Source organism: Diabrotica virgifera, chromosome 9 (assembly GCF_917563875.1).
Source record: "Diabrotica virgifera virgifera chromosome 9, PGI_DIABVI_V3a".
NCBI classification, from domain to species: Eukaryota; Metazoa; Arthropoda; class Insecta; order Coleoptera; family Chrysomelidae; genus Diabrotica; species Diabrotica virgifera.
The window spans coordinates 129781818-129800244 of NC_065451.1; the positions used below are offsets into that span (position 1 = coordinate 129781818).

The window sequence follows — 18427 nt, forward strand, 5'->3', positions numbered from 1 at the left end:
TGAGCCTATACGCCGACGACACAGCGATAGCGGCCAAACACAGAAACGTAGATATAGCAGTGACCAACCTGCAAACAGCACTACAAGAAATAGAGGAATGGAGTATAAAATGGAAGATAGCCATCAACTCGGAAAAGACACAAGCGGTTCTATACAAGAAAGGAAGACAACAACCAGAGGAACAGCTGACGGTACAGAACACCCCCATCGAGTGGAAAAACGAAGCTAAATACCTAGGAGTCATCATGGACAAAGGATTAACCTTCCAAAAACATGTAGAAGCCACAGTCCAAAAGGCCAACATAGCGAAAGCAACACTAAGAGGACTTACAGGCAGAAAAAGCAAACTAAGACTAAAAACAAGGCTAAGATTGATAAACCGCATTATACTACCGGTACTAACATACGCATCTCTCGCATGGGGACAAGCATGTAACACTCACAAAAAGAAGATTCAAGCGGTTCACAACAGCAGCTTGAGAGAAGCCGCCAGAGTCCCAAGATACGTAGCAGAAAGATTCCTGTTCAGAGAACTCCAACAGGTGAGAGTCACCGAAATCATGACAGACAAGGCAAGGGTCAAATTCGCGGAACTGGAGCACCACCCAAGTCACATACTGCGAGAGATGCTAAGGTATGATGAGTTCCACCGATGGAAGCACAAAAGACCGAAACAGCAGATAGTGGAATAAAGTGAACAAAAGTGAAAAGTGATAGTAGTCAGTTCGTAGCTCGAAAACAAGTGCCGAAGACAGCGTTACTCACGAAGATCCAACACCACGATCACCTTCAAGGTAAGACAAGTATAGAAAATTATAGAAGTGCGCAAGCCCCCAAAAAAATATATATAAAAAATAAAAAGGCGTAAGCCCCAAAAAAAAATAGAAAAAACCATAAAAAACACATAAAAACTCGAGCAACAAGTCATTGGGCGGAGCCCAATAGGGCTCAGCACGATGACTTGGGGCCCAAGCAAGCAATTTTTAGTACCGCGGTTAAGTAAGTAAGACGATAAAGGTATAGAGCGCATCACGCTGAGCCTAAGATTTTTGCATTCGATTAGGGTACCACATGGAATCTTATTACCCAGGATTCCATTGTGAAGAGCATTTGGCTACGATAGTTGTGCCCTCATCGCGCATCAGCGTGCTATGGGGGGGGGAACGGGATGGCCTGGGGCATTGGAGCGAGGTGGGGTGATCCCTGTTTACACTCGGGTCAAAACATCTCGCCCCAATGAATTGTTACACCCGAATGTACTCTTTCGAGAGGGTGGACATTCCCACAGGTCGGGTTGAATCAAATTGCTTGCTTGCTACAAATTAAAAGACAACATAAGTAACTTCCGTTACATCTCCGAAAGAATAATATATATGAACATCACAATGGACTACCAAAAATTAAATGTTATATCTATTTATAACCCCGAGGACTGCAAACCTAAGGAGGAACGAGAGACACTCTACAAACAGTTGCAAACCATCCTGGATGACATACCTCATGAAGAACACTTAATTCTTATGGGTGATTTTAATGCACGAATCGGAAATGAAATAGTTCCAGTAGTAAAACAAAGGTTCAATGAAAACCATGTCAACGCAAATGGAGAACCTATGGCTAATCTCTGTGCTTTTAAAGAACTGAGAATCAATAAAATATTTTTCGACCATAAGCTTCAGTATAAATATAAGTTTGAAAACTCCAGGGGGCACAAATCTATGATTGACTTTATAGTCACTAATAGGAAAATCCACCCAGAGCAGATTCTAGATATTCGAACTTTAAACTCGGCAGACGCAGAGAGTGAACACAAACTAGTCCTAGCAAAAATAAGAATGAAACTAACACCAAAACATTTTCTACAGGAAATCACCGAGGAAAAATTCAATGTAGAATCACTGTGAAATGATTCTACAAAAGAAATGTACCAAAGGAGGCTAGCAAAGAAGATACAGCTGAAACAAATAAACAAACTAATAAATCTACAGAGAGTGATTCTATTTCATTATTTAATTATATCCACGCTGCTTTGGATCGAAAAAAGTATGTGGGTGCATTCTTTTTTGACTTAATTAAGGCTTTTGACTCTATTGATATTGAAATTATACTGCATAAATTAGAATCCCTTGGTTTTCGGGGTCATTTCTTGAACTGGTTAAGGTCATACTGTGGCAATGATTTGATAAATTTTTTAACTGCAGATCATACAGTTCTTTATGCAGCTGATTCAACAATTATTGTAGTTGACGCGTCAATTGAAGTCGAATTCATATCCAAAATGAACTTGGTAGCACAAGAATTTACAACCTAGTGTAAAAGGAACTCTTTAATGGTAAATGCAAAGAAAACTATTTGTATGCAGTTCTACTCGCGCAGTAAGTCATCCCATGATTATAAGGTCACAGTTAGTTCCGAGGAAATACCTTTTAGTGATACAACATTATTTCTTGGTAGCATTCTAGAAAGTAATATGACATGGGATGAAAATGTTACTAAAGCCTGCAAAAAAGTGAATAAGGGTTACTCTATGCGATCCTTCAGTTGAAAACTCTATTTAATACCAATCAATTGATAAGTGTCATTGGTTTACTCATATATACGCATATATTGTCTTGTGGGGAAACCCTAGAAACTTTTGTAGAGTTTTTATAACTCAAAGGAGAATTCTTAGATGGATATTTAATATTCATATTAGACAATCATGTCGTAAATATTTTGTTGAACACAGACTGTTGACTTTCTATGCTTTATATATTTATAAGTGTATTATTCATGTTAAAACTAAATTTCAAAATTTTACCCTCAACTCTAACTATCATAGTTACCCGACAAATCACGGGAGGTTGATAAGCGTGTGTAAACATCCCACAACTCTTTTTGAAACTAGTCCCAATTTTGCAGGATCTAAATTTTACAATTGTTTGCCACTTGACACGAGAAATGAAAATAATATTCAAAAATTCAAAAATAAATTAAAATCATGATTGATCCAATTATGCGTTTACAACCTAAATGATAACTTTAATTTGATAAAAGACTACAGGGAATGAGGACCAACGAGGTTCAGAGATGCTCTATATTGCATATATTTTTGTTTTATTAATATTTATTTTGTTGATTATGTTTTATGTAATTGTCCTATATGACTTGTTGATTATGTTTAACCTTCGGATGACCAAGAGGGGTAAATTTTGACCCCAATGTATGTTTTATTTAATAAATTCAGAAATATTTTCAGTGTTAAACTCATTATTTTTTTATTTGACTTTAATATCATTCTAGATACCCTCATATTTTAATAAAAAAATTCCCTATATTTTAGGAAATTTTTTTTCTCAATTTGGGGTCAAAGACGCACTCCCTTGGCCTTCCAGGTTCCAATTTTATATTAAGTAAATACCGTCTATTAGGTGGAATTGTTTGTAAGAAACATTCCAATATTGAAAAAAAATTGTTTGTTAAACTTGTTGCGACGTAAATTAGTGTATATTTTAAAATTTATTTAGTTTTATGTTCAGAATGATGATACCTGTTTTTGTTCAGTTGTAATGAAAATATGTTTTACTAATGTTTATTTATCATTTATTGATACAATAATAACATTAAAATTACGAACACATTAGTTTATTTCTTTAAACAACAAATTTTTTTGTCAATTGTCATTTTTTACGTGGAGTCATTTTTGACCCCCGTTGGTCATCCGTGTAACAAAAAAGGTTGCTCATCAGAAGGTTAATGTAATTACATGACTTGTAATATATCACACTGTGCTCTCCTTGGATTAATAAAGAATATTCTATTCTATTCTATTCTATTCTACTCTATTCTATTCTAATCTATTCTATTCTATTCTATTCTATTCTATTCTATTCTATTCTATTCTATTCTATTCTATTCTATTCTATTCTATTCTATTCTATTCTATTCTATTCTATTCTATTCTATTCTATTCTATTCTATTCTATTCTATTCTATTCTATTCTATTCTATTCTATTCTATTCTATTCTATTCTATTATATTCTATTCTATTCTATTCTATTCTATTCTATTCTATTCTATTCTATTCTATTCTATTCTATTCTATTCTATTCTATTCTATTCTATTCTATTCTATTCTATTCTATTCTATTCTATTCTATTCTATTCTATTCTATTCTATTCTATTCTATTCTATTCTATTCTATTCTATTCTATTCTATTCTATTCTATTCTATTCTATTCTATTCTATTCTATTCTATTCTATTCTATTCTATTCTATTCTATTCTATTCTATTCTATTCTATTCTATTCTATTCTATTCTATTCTATTCTATTCTATTCTATTCTATTCTATTCTATTCTATTCTATTATATTCTATTTTATTCTAATGTAATGGACTGCTTTGTTCCTCCAATGCACTTGGCTTCAGTTTTCTTAATGTTGACTGCGAGGACCCATTTGTTATATTCTTCTATTAGCTTCCACGTCATGTAACTCGAGTCGTCATATTGAGCAAGCAGAATTTGGTCATCAGCGAAACATAAAGTCTATAGTGCTGTCTCGTCATTGAGAGGGTTTCCTTTGAAATTACATTTTCTTTTCCACATCTTTACAGCTTGTTCCAGATACATTTTGAAAATGGTAGGCGAAATACTACAACCCTGCTTCAATCTTTTCATTACCTTAAATGTCTCAGACATCCTTGACCAGTTGTGATCCAAAAGCACCCGAAGATCTTCGAGGACGCCACGCGTCGTATCTAAGCTACTAACACAAAACTCTGGGTTCCATTTTCGAGCTATTAATGTTGAACTTTGATTATCTGATACTTGACACGAGTTGTATTTTATTGCTTTCACTGACTTCGTTATGTAGGAATCTGGCCCTTGATTTTGGTCAAAAATCGAGGCCCTTTAGTGATGATCAAAACAAGAACAAGACCAGGCTAGTCTTGGTCTTGGTCTTGTTCTTGCAAGCTTGGTCTTGGTCTTGGTTTTGCACTAGCCAGTCTTGTTTTTGTTCTTGGTCTTGCTGCAAGGATCTTGCTGGTCTTGCTTTTTTGGTAGTAATAATTTGAACCAAACAATTTCGAATAAAATGTACATTGAAATAAATAAAAATGTGAAGAATGCAACTATATTTTTTGCTTAAAAATTTTAAAAGAATGTAAAATGTAGTTTCAAACGGATACCAATTTTAACATTATACATTCACCTAATTATTTCATTAAAAAGTATGTTTCAAATATAAAGGTTTATTTTCAAATTTCAATTTTAAGTTGAATTGAGACACAATCTGCTTTTTATACATTCAATAGCATATGATATAAAAGAAAAAAAAAAGTGAAAAAAAAGAAGAAAAAAGAAAAAGTTATTAGTTACATTTATTTTATTTGGAGGAAATACGCGCTTTATTTAATTATACATACTTACATATATACAAGGCAAAAGCAAAACTGTGTTTTTTATGTGGAGAAAAAATTAAAAAAAAAACCTTTAATTTTAACCAGATGTAAAATTCCTATTGAAATGATGTATCGAAGGTGAACACTGATTTCTCATTAAAAAAAATATTTTCAGTTCATATGAACGTTTAACCTATAAAGCTTGTACACATACTTAGTAAACATTCTGCATATACAGGGTGGCTGTATAGTGTGACAAAGCTCGATATCTCGGAAACTGTTCATAATAGAGAATAACTGAAAATAGAAAAATTAAAGAAAATCATTTTCCGAAGAATCCAGTATCATATAAAAAAATTTCATTATTTTTAGCTTCTAAGTTCCAATTAGGAACAATTATATGGCGGAAAATCTATTATACTGGAAACTGTTGAACTGTCATAGAAATAATTTTATTTCTGTTTCTACATATACGGTTTTTTAAATGTCATTTTTGGGTACTACAGAAACGACGTCATCAGAATTCTTTTCATAAAATGTGTTCTTATACGACAGTCTAATACGGAGCATTTTTTTTTTAAATCCGATTGTGCTCCCCTTTTTTTTGACGTTCGATTGCTTTTTTTGTTATTTGAGTGACCTGCTTACGTTAAATACTCTGTACTTACTGTTGTAAAATTATAAGATAACGCTAGAAAAGTTAGAAGAGGAATGTTAAAACCAATTCCTTTTAATCTGTTTTACTACCTATCAAAGTATATATCAACATTGTTGATTTTTAGCTTAAAATATTATGTATTTTAAAAATTCTATATTGTTTAAGGTTTATTACAATGTCAGTATATATATATTATTGAACTAAAAAAATAAAGTTAAATAATAAAAAAACCAATTTCGCAAAAAAGAGCAAGAGTCTTGCAGGTTGGTCTTGGTCTTGCGTAGTCTTGCAAGGTTCGGTCTTGGTCTTGGTCTTGAATACCTGATCTTGGTCTTGCAAACCAAAAGGTGGTCTTGGTCCGCAAAGACCGCAAGACCAAGACAAGTCTCGCTCATCACTAAGGCCCTCTGGGGCGCAACAATCCTGCATACGTATATAATGTAGTGAGGGAGCGCAGAAAACTGCACCTGTATATTTTAAGCCAATTTTGGGATGTTACACTCTTATAACAGAAACGGCGGATATTGATAGCTATAAAAGGCACCCGAACGTTTTCGACGGTGCCCCGCGTCGTATCTAAGCTATTAACTGAATACCCAGGGTGCTATTTTCGAGCTATGTGCGCTGGCGTCTGATTATGCGTTACCTGATATGAGTTGTATTTTATGGTATCACTGGCTTCGTTATGTATGATTCTGGAGCGCAACAATCCTGTATGTATAATATATTCAGGTGAAAGGCGCCCTAAGGTCTTCAAGGACGCCACGCGTCGCATCGAAGCTATTAACACAAAACCCTGAATGTAATTTTTGAGCTATGTATGCTAGAATTTGATTATCTGATACCTGATGCGAGTTGCATTTTGCAACCACATTTATGCTCAGTTGATCTTTGCTTCAATGGATCTTTGTGTAAAGTTTTGAAAAACTTTCAGCGTTTAATTTCTTAACGGAATATGAACGAAAGCAGAAGGCGCACCGGCCCACGGGCCGGGCTTGAGTTCAATTCATTGTCAAATGTTCCATTCATCGTTCTATTTCGTCAAAATCTTTATTTTCTTTTTATTCACGACAAGATTAGATGTTAAAATTGTGCACAATTTATAACTTAGCAAAAAAAATGACTAAATTTATTGGACACTTCTGTGTGAGGTTAGCGAACCGACTATACCCAAATTCAAAATAATTACACTTTTATAAAAAAAAACTTTTTTATAATAAAACCTTTTTATTATTTATAGGAAAGAATATAAATTAATTTAACGATAAACGATTTAACGATAACATGCTTAAAATTCCAAAAATTACACTCTAATAAAAAAGTACTTTTTATAATATCACGGTTTTGTTATTGTACATATATAGGACAAAACATGTTTGGAAAGAATAGTTCAGTCGTCTATCAAGTCTCTTAGTGATTAGACGTGTTTGATTTAAAAGTCGATTCACTAATTGCCGCAAAAAATACACTGTTTGTTTACCTTTTACTCATTTATTTGGTTAAGTTTTTTGGATTTCTACAAGTAATTCGATTCATTACTTAATTTGTCCTGGGAAATTATACTTAAAAATGATAACGAATGCACTCAATGTGATAACTTCTGCATTTTTTGTAACTCTAATTTACACAACTCGACTAATCGAGATTGTTCAGAGTATAAAAAACAAAAACGAACTAAGGAAGCAATGGCACACCTTAATATTTCTTTCAAAGAGGCCGAAAAAGTTATTGACAATCCTGCCTACACTAGTATTGTTCAAAAAAACAGATTTGCTCCGTTACTGTTATCCACTACTGAATTCCCTTCATTAGTTTCCAGGCCAAATACCTATTCCAATATTGCTCAAAGCTCATCAAAACATTTGCCTTCCATTGCAAATATTTCAAATACTGCAGCTTCTACTAGAAGAAAACGAAAAATACACCCATCGTCTCCTACGCTTATTACCACTCCAAGCGAATTTAGCTTTTGTGCTAGCCCCGTATTCCAGTTCGGAAACTATAATAAAAATGTATCTAAAAATAACGATGAACACCTTAAAAATGAATTCGCTACTACTTTGAAGGATTCAATCAATAATTTCTTTTCAGACATTCCTGCTCGAAACCCTGCGATTAATAGTTCAGTTCCCTCTATACAAGATGTAGAAAATATAATTAACAGCGTGATTAAACATTTCTTTACCTGATATGGCCGGTTTAAAAATTGTCCAGTGGAACGCTAGATCAGCGTACTCTAATAAAAACTCTATTACGCAACTTTTTACAGAACACTTTGATATAGCTCTTATTTCGGAAACTTGGTACAAACCTAAGTATGAAATGTTCTTACAGGGATTTAATATTATTAGAAAAGATAGACGTAATAAACGAGGTGGAGGTGTTAGCATAATTATCTCTAATAATATTAAATACAATAATATAGTATTCAACCAAACATTTAATAAACATATTGAAGTTTGTGGCATTGATATTGATGTCAATGGCACCAAAATATCTGTGGTTAGTATTTATCGTCCAGGTAGCATTGCAGTCACAGTGAACGACTATGTTTCTCTTTTTCAACAAATTCCGCATAATTTTATTATTGGTGGCGACTTTAACGCTCATCATGGAGCCTGGGGATCTATAAACAATGATAATAGCGGTAATATACTCATGGAAGCTTTAGAATACTTCGACAACTTTATCATTGCAAATGACGGATCTCCTACCAGAGTATCTGCCCCTGGCTCTCCTCCATCATGTGTTGATCTTACCCTCATTTCGTCCAACTTTAGCACACAATTCTCTTGGTCTGTTAAAGCAGATACGTATGGCTCTGACCATTATGCTATCACATTTGTGTTACAATAACTCAGAATTGATAATATTAATATTACCCCCATTCATAAATGGTCTATGCGAGCAGCTGATTGGGCATTGTTTCAAACAAAAATTGATAAAGATTTCTCCGAGATTCCGCTTTTCAACAATACTAACGAAATGATTAACTTTATCACCAATTCAATGACATCCTCGGCGGATTCAGCTCTTAAAAAAACTTACCCCTTCTCTCCTAAAAAGGCTCCTCATCCCCCTTGGTGGGATGAGGAATGTCAACAGTTAGTTACCCAAAGGATTAACTTTATCACCAATTCAATGACATCCTCGGCGGATTCAGCTCTTAAAAAAACTTACCCCTTCTCTCCTAAAAAGGCTCCTCATCCCCCTTGGTGGGATGAGGAATGTCAACAGTTAGTTACCCAAAGGAAGGAAGCTTAAAAAACGTACAAGCGCAATACGATAACTTCAAATTATATCAATGGAATAAAAATAGATGCGCTCTGCAAAAGAACCTTCAAATTGAAAGCCAAACAGGCTTGGGCAGACTATTGTACTCAACGCAATAGGAATTCAAATCCCTCGGAAATTTGGCGCCGGATTAATAGATTTTTTTTTTTTGCTTATATATATATTTTTTTTTATTACATATTTTCATTTACAATCTGCTTCATCGAAGCTATAAGCAAATAGTTTGAATGTTAAATACATGAGGGAGAAGCTGCCCTGTGGCAACCCTCCTATTATAATTTTTTACATTTGATCACAATATGTATATATTTAATTTATTAAATCTGTTGGCCATAGTTTCTTCAGTCGTCTTGCGAATTCGGGAGGAGTGTTCAGCAGTCTTGCTTCATCATTTGGATGACTTCTCAGTCCATCAAGGTAGCTCTTTGTGATCCTTGGAATTTCTTCCTCTACCAAGGGTGTAGCTGAGTCCTCGTGTAGGGTTTTATTGCTTACATACCAGGGTGCGTTGAATATCATCCTCAATATTTTTGATTGGACTCTTTGTATTATCTTGATATTTGATGGCTTTGAGAATCCCCAGAGTTGAACACCATAGGTCCAAATTGGTTTTATCATAGTTTTATACAGGAGCAGTTTATTTTCAATATTGAGTTTTGATTTTCGACCAATAAGCCAGCTCATTTGTCGTATTTTGATGTTGATCTGGGTTTTCTTGGCTTGGATGTGTGGCTTCCATGTTAATCTTTTGTCAAGGGTTAGTCCCAAATATTTGACTTGTGTGCTGACTGGTAATTGTGTATCATTTAGTGTTATTGTTGGGCATACATCTCTTCGGTTTGTAAATGTAACTTGGGTTGACTTCGTTTCATTTACTTTCACCTTCCATTTGTTGAGCCATGTTCCCAATTGGTCAAGGTGGTTTTGCAGTTGTGCAGACGCGATAATAGGGTCCTCATTGACAGCGATTATGGTGGTGTCATCAGCGAATGTTGAGATTTGGGTTGTTTCAGTGGTTGGGATATCTGCGGTAAATAATAGGTAAAGGAGAGGGCCCAGGACACTACCCTGTGGTACACCTGATTTAATGGGAAAATATGTGGAAGTTGCTGTGTTATATTTTACTTGGAAGTAACGATCTTCAATGTAGGATTTCATGATTAGGTAGTAGGGGGTTGGAAGAATACATTTGAGTTTGTATAAGAGTCCAGTATGCCATACTCTATCAAATGCCTTTTCTACATCTAAGAATGCCGCTGTGCAATATTTTTTTTCCTCAATAGCAGTAAGGATTTTTGTTATAATTCTATGAGTCTGTTGTGTTGTGGAGTGTCTCTCTCTAAAACCAAACTGGTGTGTGGGTATTTCTACATCTAGGTTAATGTCATTCTTCAGTCTACCAAGTAGTAGTCTTTCGAAGATCTTAGACATTATCGGCAACAAGCTGATTGGCCGATAGGATGATGTTTTATTTGGAGGTTTACCCGGTTTGTGAATCATTATTATTTGCGCAAATTTCCATGTGATTGGGAAATATGTCAGTCTGATTGCACTATTGTATATTGTAGTTAGCATGACCAATGCTCTTCTCGGAAGATGTTTCAGTATTAATGCTGTTATTAGGTCAAATCCAGGTGCTTTGTGGTTATTGCATTTTTCTATTTCTAGTTTAACTTCTGATGTATTGAATGGTGTTATTGGAAGCGTCATAGGGCAAGCACTATCCAGGAAGTCTCTTATTAAGTTTCCATCATCATTATTCTCTACTTGGTGTTCTTTAAAAATACCAGCTAAGTATTCTGCAAATGCTGAAGCTTTTTCCTCGTCTGATCTTCCCCAAGTACCATCATCTGTCTTAATTGGCGAGTTGTGTTCTGTAGGTCTCTTTAAGTGTTTTGTTGCCTTCCATATTGAGTGATCTTCTTTAGACAAGGTACTAATGTAGTGTTCAAATGTGGCATTGCGTGCTTCATTTAGCGCTGTTTTTAATTGTCTGGTTAATCGATTATATTCGTGTTTGTCATTAATGTTGCGGCTTCTTTGCCATCTACCTCTTGCTCTTCGTTTTTCGACTATTAGTTGTCTAATATAATTCGAAGTGGTATTTTTGTTTTCTTGCTTTGGAGTTGATGGTGTAGCTCGATATGCAGCTTGCTGAATTTGACAGGTGAAGTGGTTTATAGCCTTATCTATGTCATCTTTTTCTTTGAGTCTGATTCCAAGATTTATATTCGTGTCAAGCTGGTATTTGAATTCACACCAATTAGTTTTAGGGGAAGTCAACTTGGGTATTTCAGGTCGTTTGATTATGTGGGTGCTGATTGTTGCTATGATTGGTGTGTGGTCAGACGAGAGATCCCAACTTGCTTCTATGTTTGTGTAGTTTGCTGCAATTCCTTTTAGGATAAAGAAGTCGAGTAGATCTGGTAGTCTATTTGTATCGGACGGCCAGTACGTTGGTTGTCCCGTCGATAAGTAGGTGCAGTTTGTGTTGTTGATGGCAACTAGTAGGCTTCTACCTTTTGGTGTAATGAGTCGTGAACCCCAATTCGTATGCTTAGCATTCCAATCACCTCCAACAATGAATTTGTTACCTAGCTTGTTGAATAGTTCTTCGTATTCTTCAGTTGTGATTCTATGTCTAGGAGGGCTATATATTGCAGCAATTTCGAAGTTCCAAGGCCTGGCATTTATATTAAGTATTGTTGCTTGTAGCTTATCTGTTTTATGTTCCGGCATTTGATGATGTTGTATATTGTTCCTTATAATTATTGCAGATCCTCCATGGGCTGTTCCATCTGGGTGACTAGTGTGGTAGACTGAGTATTGAGGTATTTTAATTACGCTTCTTTCTGTGAAATGCGTTTCGGATACAAAGAGGATGTCTATTATGTTGTCCTCTAGGAATTGGATTACTTCTGCTTTATGGTTTGCTAAACCATTTGCGTTCCATTCGGCTATTCGAACAGATCTAATGAATTTTATTAATTAATGTTGTTAGCGTGGTAAGGATCATGCTGTTTTGATTCATTAGTTGGGTGAACATTGCTTTAAATTCGTTTAAGAATAAGTTCATCTGAGACCCTATGTCAGCTACTTGATTTCCTGCTCTTACTGCTTGGGCATAGGATTGGGTTCCATTCTGTTGTTGGTACTGTGATTGTTGACTCTGATACTGTGAAGTTGGTGCTGGGTTAACATTTTGATGTGGGTTCTGATTATTATGGGTTGACTGATTTCCGCGTTGTCTATTATTTCTTACATTTTGCAAGTCCTTGTAAATTACGCAGCCTTTATAGTTTGCAGTGTGTTCTCCGTTACACAGGGCACATTTTGCTGGTGTATTTCTGGGTTTTGTACATTATGGCGTTGGATGACTTCCTCCACATTTCACGCATGCGTAAGGTCTTGTGCAATACGCTTTTGTGTGTCCATAACGTTGACAGCGCTGACACTGTGTTATATTTTTCTTTCTGTGAGGAGGTTCAAAGCTGACTTTCATATTGCCGATAGAATCCAGTGTATAGATGTGTTTGTTGTTTTCTTTCGGTTCTAGGTCCACATAGAACATTGACAGTGGTGATTTATTGACTCTGTGTAATACGTTAATGATATTACGGACAGTATGCCCTGATTTAGCTAGTTCACTTTTTATTTCTTCAACTGGCATCGAGTGGTGTAAATTTCTTATAACTACCCTATAAGCTCTATCTTGTTTTGCTTGGTATGTGTGGTGAACTATTTTGCTACTATTTAAATGCTGTATAAGTTTTCTGTATGACTCAATAGTTTTTGTGTTTATTTTTATTGTGTCATTTGGGAGAGCTTTCGACTGGTAGTCTTCTGCTTTAATGACTGTCGATAGGTTTTCAGTCATCTTTTTGATATCATTTACCCCATAGATAAATATAGGTGGAGGTTTAGGTGTTACTGGTGTGTTATTATTATCAGTTAGGTTTTCTAATGGTTCAAATCTGTTGTTTGTACTCACTTGCATTGTTGTTGTGTTATCATCTTTGGGGTTTGCTTTTCTTTTTTTTGTAATTTTTTTGACTGTTTGCCAATCATGGACATTTTCTATGGTTTCGTCGTCTTCATCGCTTGAGTTTTCCATGACAAGTTCCTCTCCACTGAGGATGTATTGGGAAGCATTTGATGTATTTGGTTGATCCATTTGAGGTGCAGGGAGGTTTTGGTTATATTGGTGATTATTGTTTGGGAATGGAGTAGGCGGGATATATTGGTTTGTTGTCTGTTGGCTGCTCGGGAATCCATAAAATGGGGGCGATATTACTGGAGGTTGTTGAGGCTGTGTATATATTTGGGGCACATTATACAACCCCCCATTTGGCACTTGATTTTGGTGGTACATTTCCTTAATATAGTACGCCACTGAGTTAAAAATTAATCACATAAATAGTAATTTAGAATTAATCACTCAAATCGTTTTTAATTATTATTTCACTAATTACCATAAACTAGTCCCGGCCGATAGCCGAGACCGGCACAAAAACTTGGAACTTGGATCTCGAGAGCGATATGGTACGTCTTTACTGCTCGGAATCCAAATACACACTTAATAGATTTTAAAAGAAGAAAAATGATATCCAACCATTTGAAGAAGATGCGGCGGAAATACTTTTTCATAAATTAGCTCCAAGTTTTGTTAGTCCTTACATTCACTACACACCCACCATTAATCATGATCATTCTCTTCTAGCCCCAGTTACACTAAGAGAGTTAGAACTTAATATCAAATCGTCAAAACTTACTGCTCCAGGCTTAGATGGCATCAATTATATGATGATTAAAAAGCTCCCTGACTCGGCGAAACACTTTCTTTGCAAAATATATAACAATATACTTTCAGGAGATACGGATTACCCCTCACTAAAACAGTGTCTAATTATCCCTATTCCTAAGGTCAGTGACAACAAAGCTCTGCGACCCATTTCTCTAATGTCTTGCGTATTAAAATCTTTGGAAAGAATTATCAAACTCAGATTAGAATGGTGGTTAGAAAATAATAACATTCTCCCCCAATCCCAGTTTGGTTTTCGGCGAGGTAAAGGTACTCTCGACTGTGCAGCCAATCTTGCAACGGAAATTCAGTTGGCTTTTTCAGAAAACCATTATTCAGCTGCCTTATTTTTAGATATCTCTAGTGCTTATGAAAGCGTGCTGTTGGATTGTTTATATGAAAAGTTATCCATATACCACCACAATTTGCATTTGTTCTTATTAATATGTTCCTCAGACGACAGATCTTTATAAAATGCAATACAAATACTCTAGGTCCTAGAGAGGTTAACTCTGGTCTGCCACAGGGGTCGGTGTTGAGCCCGCTTCTATTTAATATCTATACCCTCGATGTTCACAACCTTGGTATGAACGCAAGAATTTTACAATATGCTGACGATTTTTCTATATACACTACTCATAAAAACTACTCTCAATGTGTTAGTAATCTTAAGTATATAGTGCATTGCTGCTTTAAATACTTTCCTGAACAGGGATTTGAAATATCACCTCATAAATCTGCTATTGTGTAAAACATACACATATTTGGGTATCACATTTGATTGCAAACTGACCTGGTCTGATCACATATCAATATGCATTAAGAAAAGTGAAAAAAGTCTTAATATCCTAAGAGCAATTAACAGATATCGTTGGGCGCTGACCCTAACATTAACTTGATTTTCTACCGAGCGTACACTCGAACTATCCTAGATTATGGTTGTTTCTTGTATGGATCAGCCACTAATTCCAGACTTTCACAAATAGATAGGGTACAGTTCAAGGCTCTACGCATTGTTCTTGGTGCATTTAAATCCACTCCCACAGCTCCTCTCCTTGCAGAGTGTGGCGAACCCCCCATGCAACTTCGACGACAGTTACTAGCTGAAAAATTCGTCGTTAAACAAAAACGATTTACACACAACGACCTTATTAAAAATTTAGGCGTCTTAACCCTAATAACACAAAACATTCCATGAATGTTCCTAGAATGTACACACAGGACATTGAAAACATTCCTGGAATGTCCCCAAATGCACACGAATGTCCCTGGAAAGTACCAGGAAAGTGCTGTGTCAGCATTTTAAATATTCTTAGAATGTTCTGTTGGAACATTCCATGAATGTCTACGAATGTTCTTTGGACATTCACAGTCTATTTTTTAGACTGAATGTCTTGTTGGAACATTCCATGAATGTTCTTTGGACATTCACAGTATATTTTTAGACTGAATGTCTTGTTAGAACATTCCATGAATGTCTACGAACGTTCTTTGAACATTCACAGTATATTTTTTAGACATTCACTGAAATATATCGTCAGTAATGTGACAATACCTCCTATATGTTTTTTCATGAGGTTTGCAGGAGACGAAAAACATTTTTTAAGGTCACTTTCTGGTTTCGTATGTATTCTGACTTTTTTTGTAGTAAATAGATAGTTGAATTTACTGCAAAACAAGTCAAAAAATATATGAAAACAGGAGGTGGCCGAAACAAGTTTTTAGTCTATCTTACAAATCTCTTGAAAAAAACAGATAGGAGGTACTGTCACATCACTGACGATATATGGCCATACCAAATAATACATCCTTGATAAATATAAACATTTTTATTGCAAAAAATCTTTACATACATTTTTTAATGTAATTTGCTGACATTCCTAAATATTATAAAAAAATGTGTCACATTTGCTTTGTAAACCTTTCTTTTGCTTTTCGTAGCCACATATTCCGTTTCCTTTCTGGTTTTTTGTAGACCACTTCTCTCAGCTGATTCTAAAAGAAAATAAAATAAAAGGTAATTTTTCTATCCTTTACAATTAACAATCAGAAGAAATATTATTTACAGGTAATAATATGCATAAATAATAATAATAAAAAAATAAATATTAAATAATATTTAAATAAATAATAAATAATATTTAATAAATAAAATAATAATAATGAACATTTTGTATTTTGACAACGACATCCGATGTGGAAGTAGAAACCTTAATAAAATTATTTTTTCAAGTAAATTGTGGCTTATTTCCCCATTAGAATAATTAATTACAAAAAAGCCACAAAGAAATAGATTTTTCACAAACAAATAAGTATTTAGTATTCATTATATTTATTGTTTTTATTATTTACTTTAATGTCCTACTGGTACATTATTTGACAAATAATGACATTTCGAAGTCTGTTAAGTACGATATAACGCCCTTGGGCATTAAATTTAAATAACGACTTAGATACTGTCAAGTTGACAAATATCAACCTAAGTAAAACTATGGTTACCACAATTACGTTACTACTGTTACTGGTAAATGTACTTATTTAAAAACTAATCAATTCAAAATTCATTCAAATTTTTCGCATATAAAGAATAATTTAGTCGGGCATTAAACGTTGAAGGCACCACAGGTATTATAATAATAACACTTTCGGTCAACGTATATCCCTATAATACCCTTGGTACCTTAATAACTGTAACATAAGATTATACCTTAATTCTTGTTTTCGATTTCTGATGTTTTTATTTATTTACATTGAATATTAATCTGTTTTGTTGTATAATCTACTTCGCAATAATTATGTGATATATTTGACTTAAAATGAATTCAAAAATTTTTTGTAGTTGGGCAACAATGTCAACTTAGATCTCCGATGTAGATAATGAATTACAACAGTATCTGTATTGTACGGACTGTATTATTAATTAGGTTATGCATATACCTGTGTGACATAAGCTATTGGAACAGCACAGTCTCTCAAACGAACAGATGAAAGTGAAGTTCTGTCAATATCTTTTTCTAAAAAGTGTTTTGAACATACTCCTCTATTAACAAATCTGATCTATACTTCATGTCTTCTTCGCAGGATCTTCTGGAAAGCTAAAAATACAAAATATATGCATTACTAAGCATTATTAACAAATTTTAGTTTTAAATAAAAAATATGATTAATGAACTCACAAAATTATTATAAAACAGCTTAGAAATTGTTTATTAGTATAGTCGGTTCCCCAAACTCAGACACAACTGGCTAGTGATTTTAGTAGGTATTTTTTTTTGTTTTTGGCCAATTTTGCCAAAATTACAGTAATTAGTACTGAGACTGAGTTTAGCAAATCGACTATAATATTCTGTGTATTCATTAGTTGGTACTGCATATTATAGTGTGTGGTCTACCATCCTATTTATAAACGCATACACTAGCAAAAACGCAAAAAGAATTATTTTAGTTTTACAAATCCTTTTGTTATTACCTATCTCTATTTACTATTTTAGTTAGGAATAAGCGAAGTTTGTGGCTTATTCACAATTATTATTAAAATAATAAATGGATATGACCAATTATTAACTTATAAAATAAAATAATAATTCTTCTGATTTATGCCTTTTATTCACTTTGTTATATCTACGTTACTTAAAAGATTTTTTATGAATAGTATTATTAGGGTATTAATAGTATTAATTTATTTTCTGAAATACAGGGCATGCTTTCGTTTACATATTTGCATACTAACCTTTTAATAGGGCTTTTCATTCACAGTCATTTGTTTTGAGCTTCTGTCATAATTGAAACGTTATTCCTGCAGATTTTTTTATCTACATTTGTTTCTGCTACTCCAACTGCGTTAAAAACAGGACACCATTTTATGCACTATGTTAATAATACTATTAAAGCTATTATAAAAGTATCCGAATTAAAAAAATATTCTTAAAAAGCACAAATAATACAAACAACTAAAAACAATCCACGGCAAGGCAAGGTCAGGGTTGCCAGATGAAATTTCAGAATATCCCTAGACGGGAGCTCCAATTTCCCCTAGAAATCCCTAAATCGTATTAATTTTACCTAAAAAAGAAGAAATTGACAGATGACAGCTGTCAATTTAATTTATAACCTATTAAACACTGTGTTTAATCCACTTTAATCATTGATTAGGTAATGTTTTAATGTTTACTTAGGAATATTTATGTCAGGGAACAATAAATAATGAAAATAATAATAATATTTGAACAAAAAGATATTTAATAACAACAAAAAATGGCGGCAGCACAGTTTAATAAATCCCTAGATT

The 18427-nt window shown here is 34.1% G+C and overlaps 1 long non-coding RNA gene across 1 annotated transcript; it reads right to left on the minus strand.

Annotated features, from left to right (window-relative positions):
- Nucleotides 1-15949: 15949 nt before the first annotated feature.
- LOC126892565 (uncharacterized) lies at nucleotides 15950-18115 on the minus strand. The gene is made up of 3 exons (XR_007700907.1): nucleotides 17870-18115; nucleotides 17077-17234; nucleotides 15950-16134 (listed from the first exon to the last, which is right to left on the minus strand). It is a non-coding gene; the product is annotated as an uncharacterized LOC126892565 (long non-coding RNA).
- Between the last annotated feature and the right edge of the window lie 312 nt (nucleotides 18116-18427).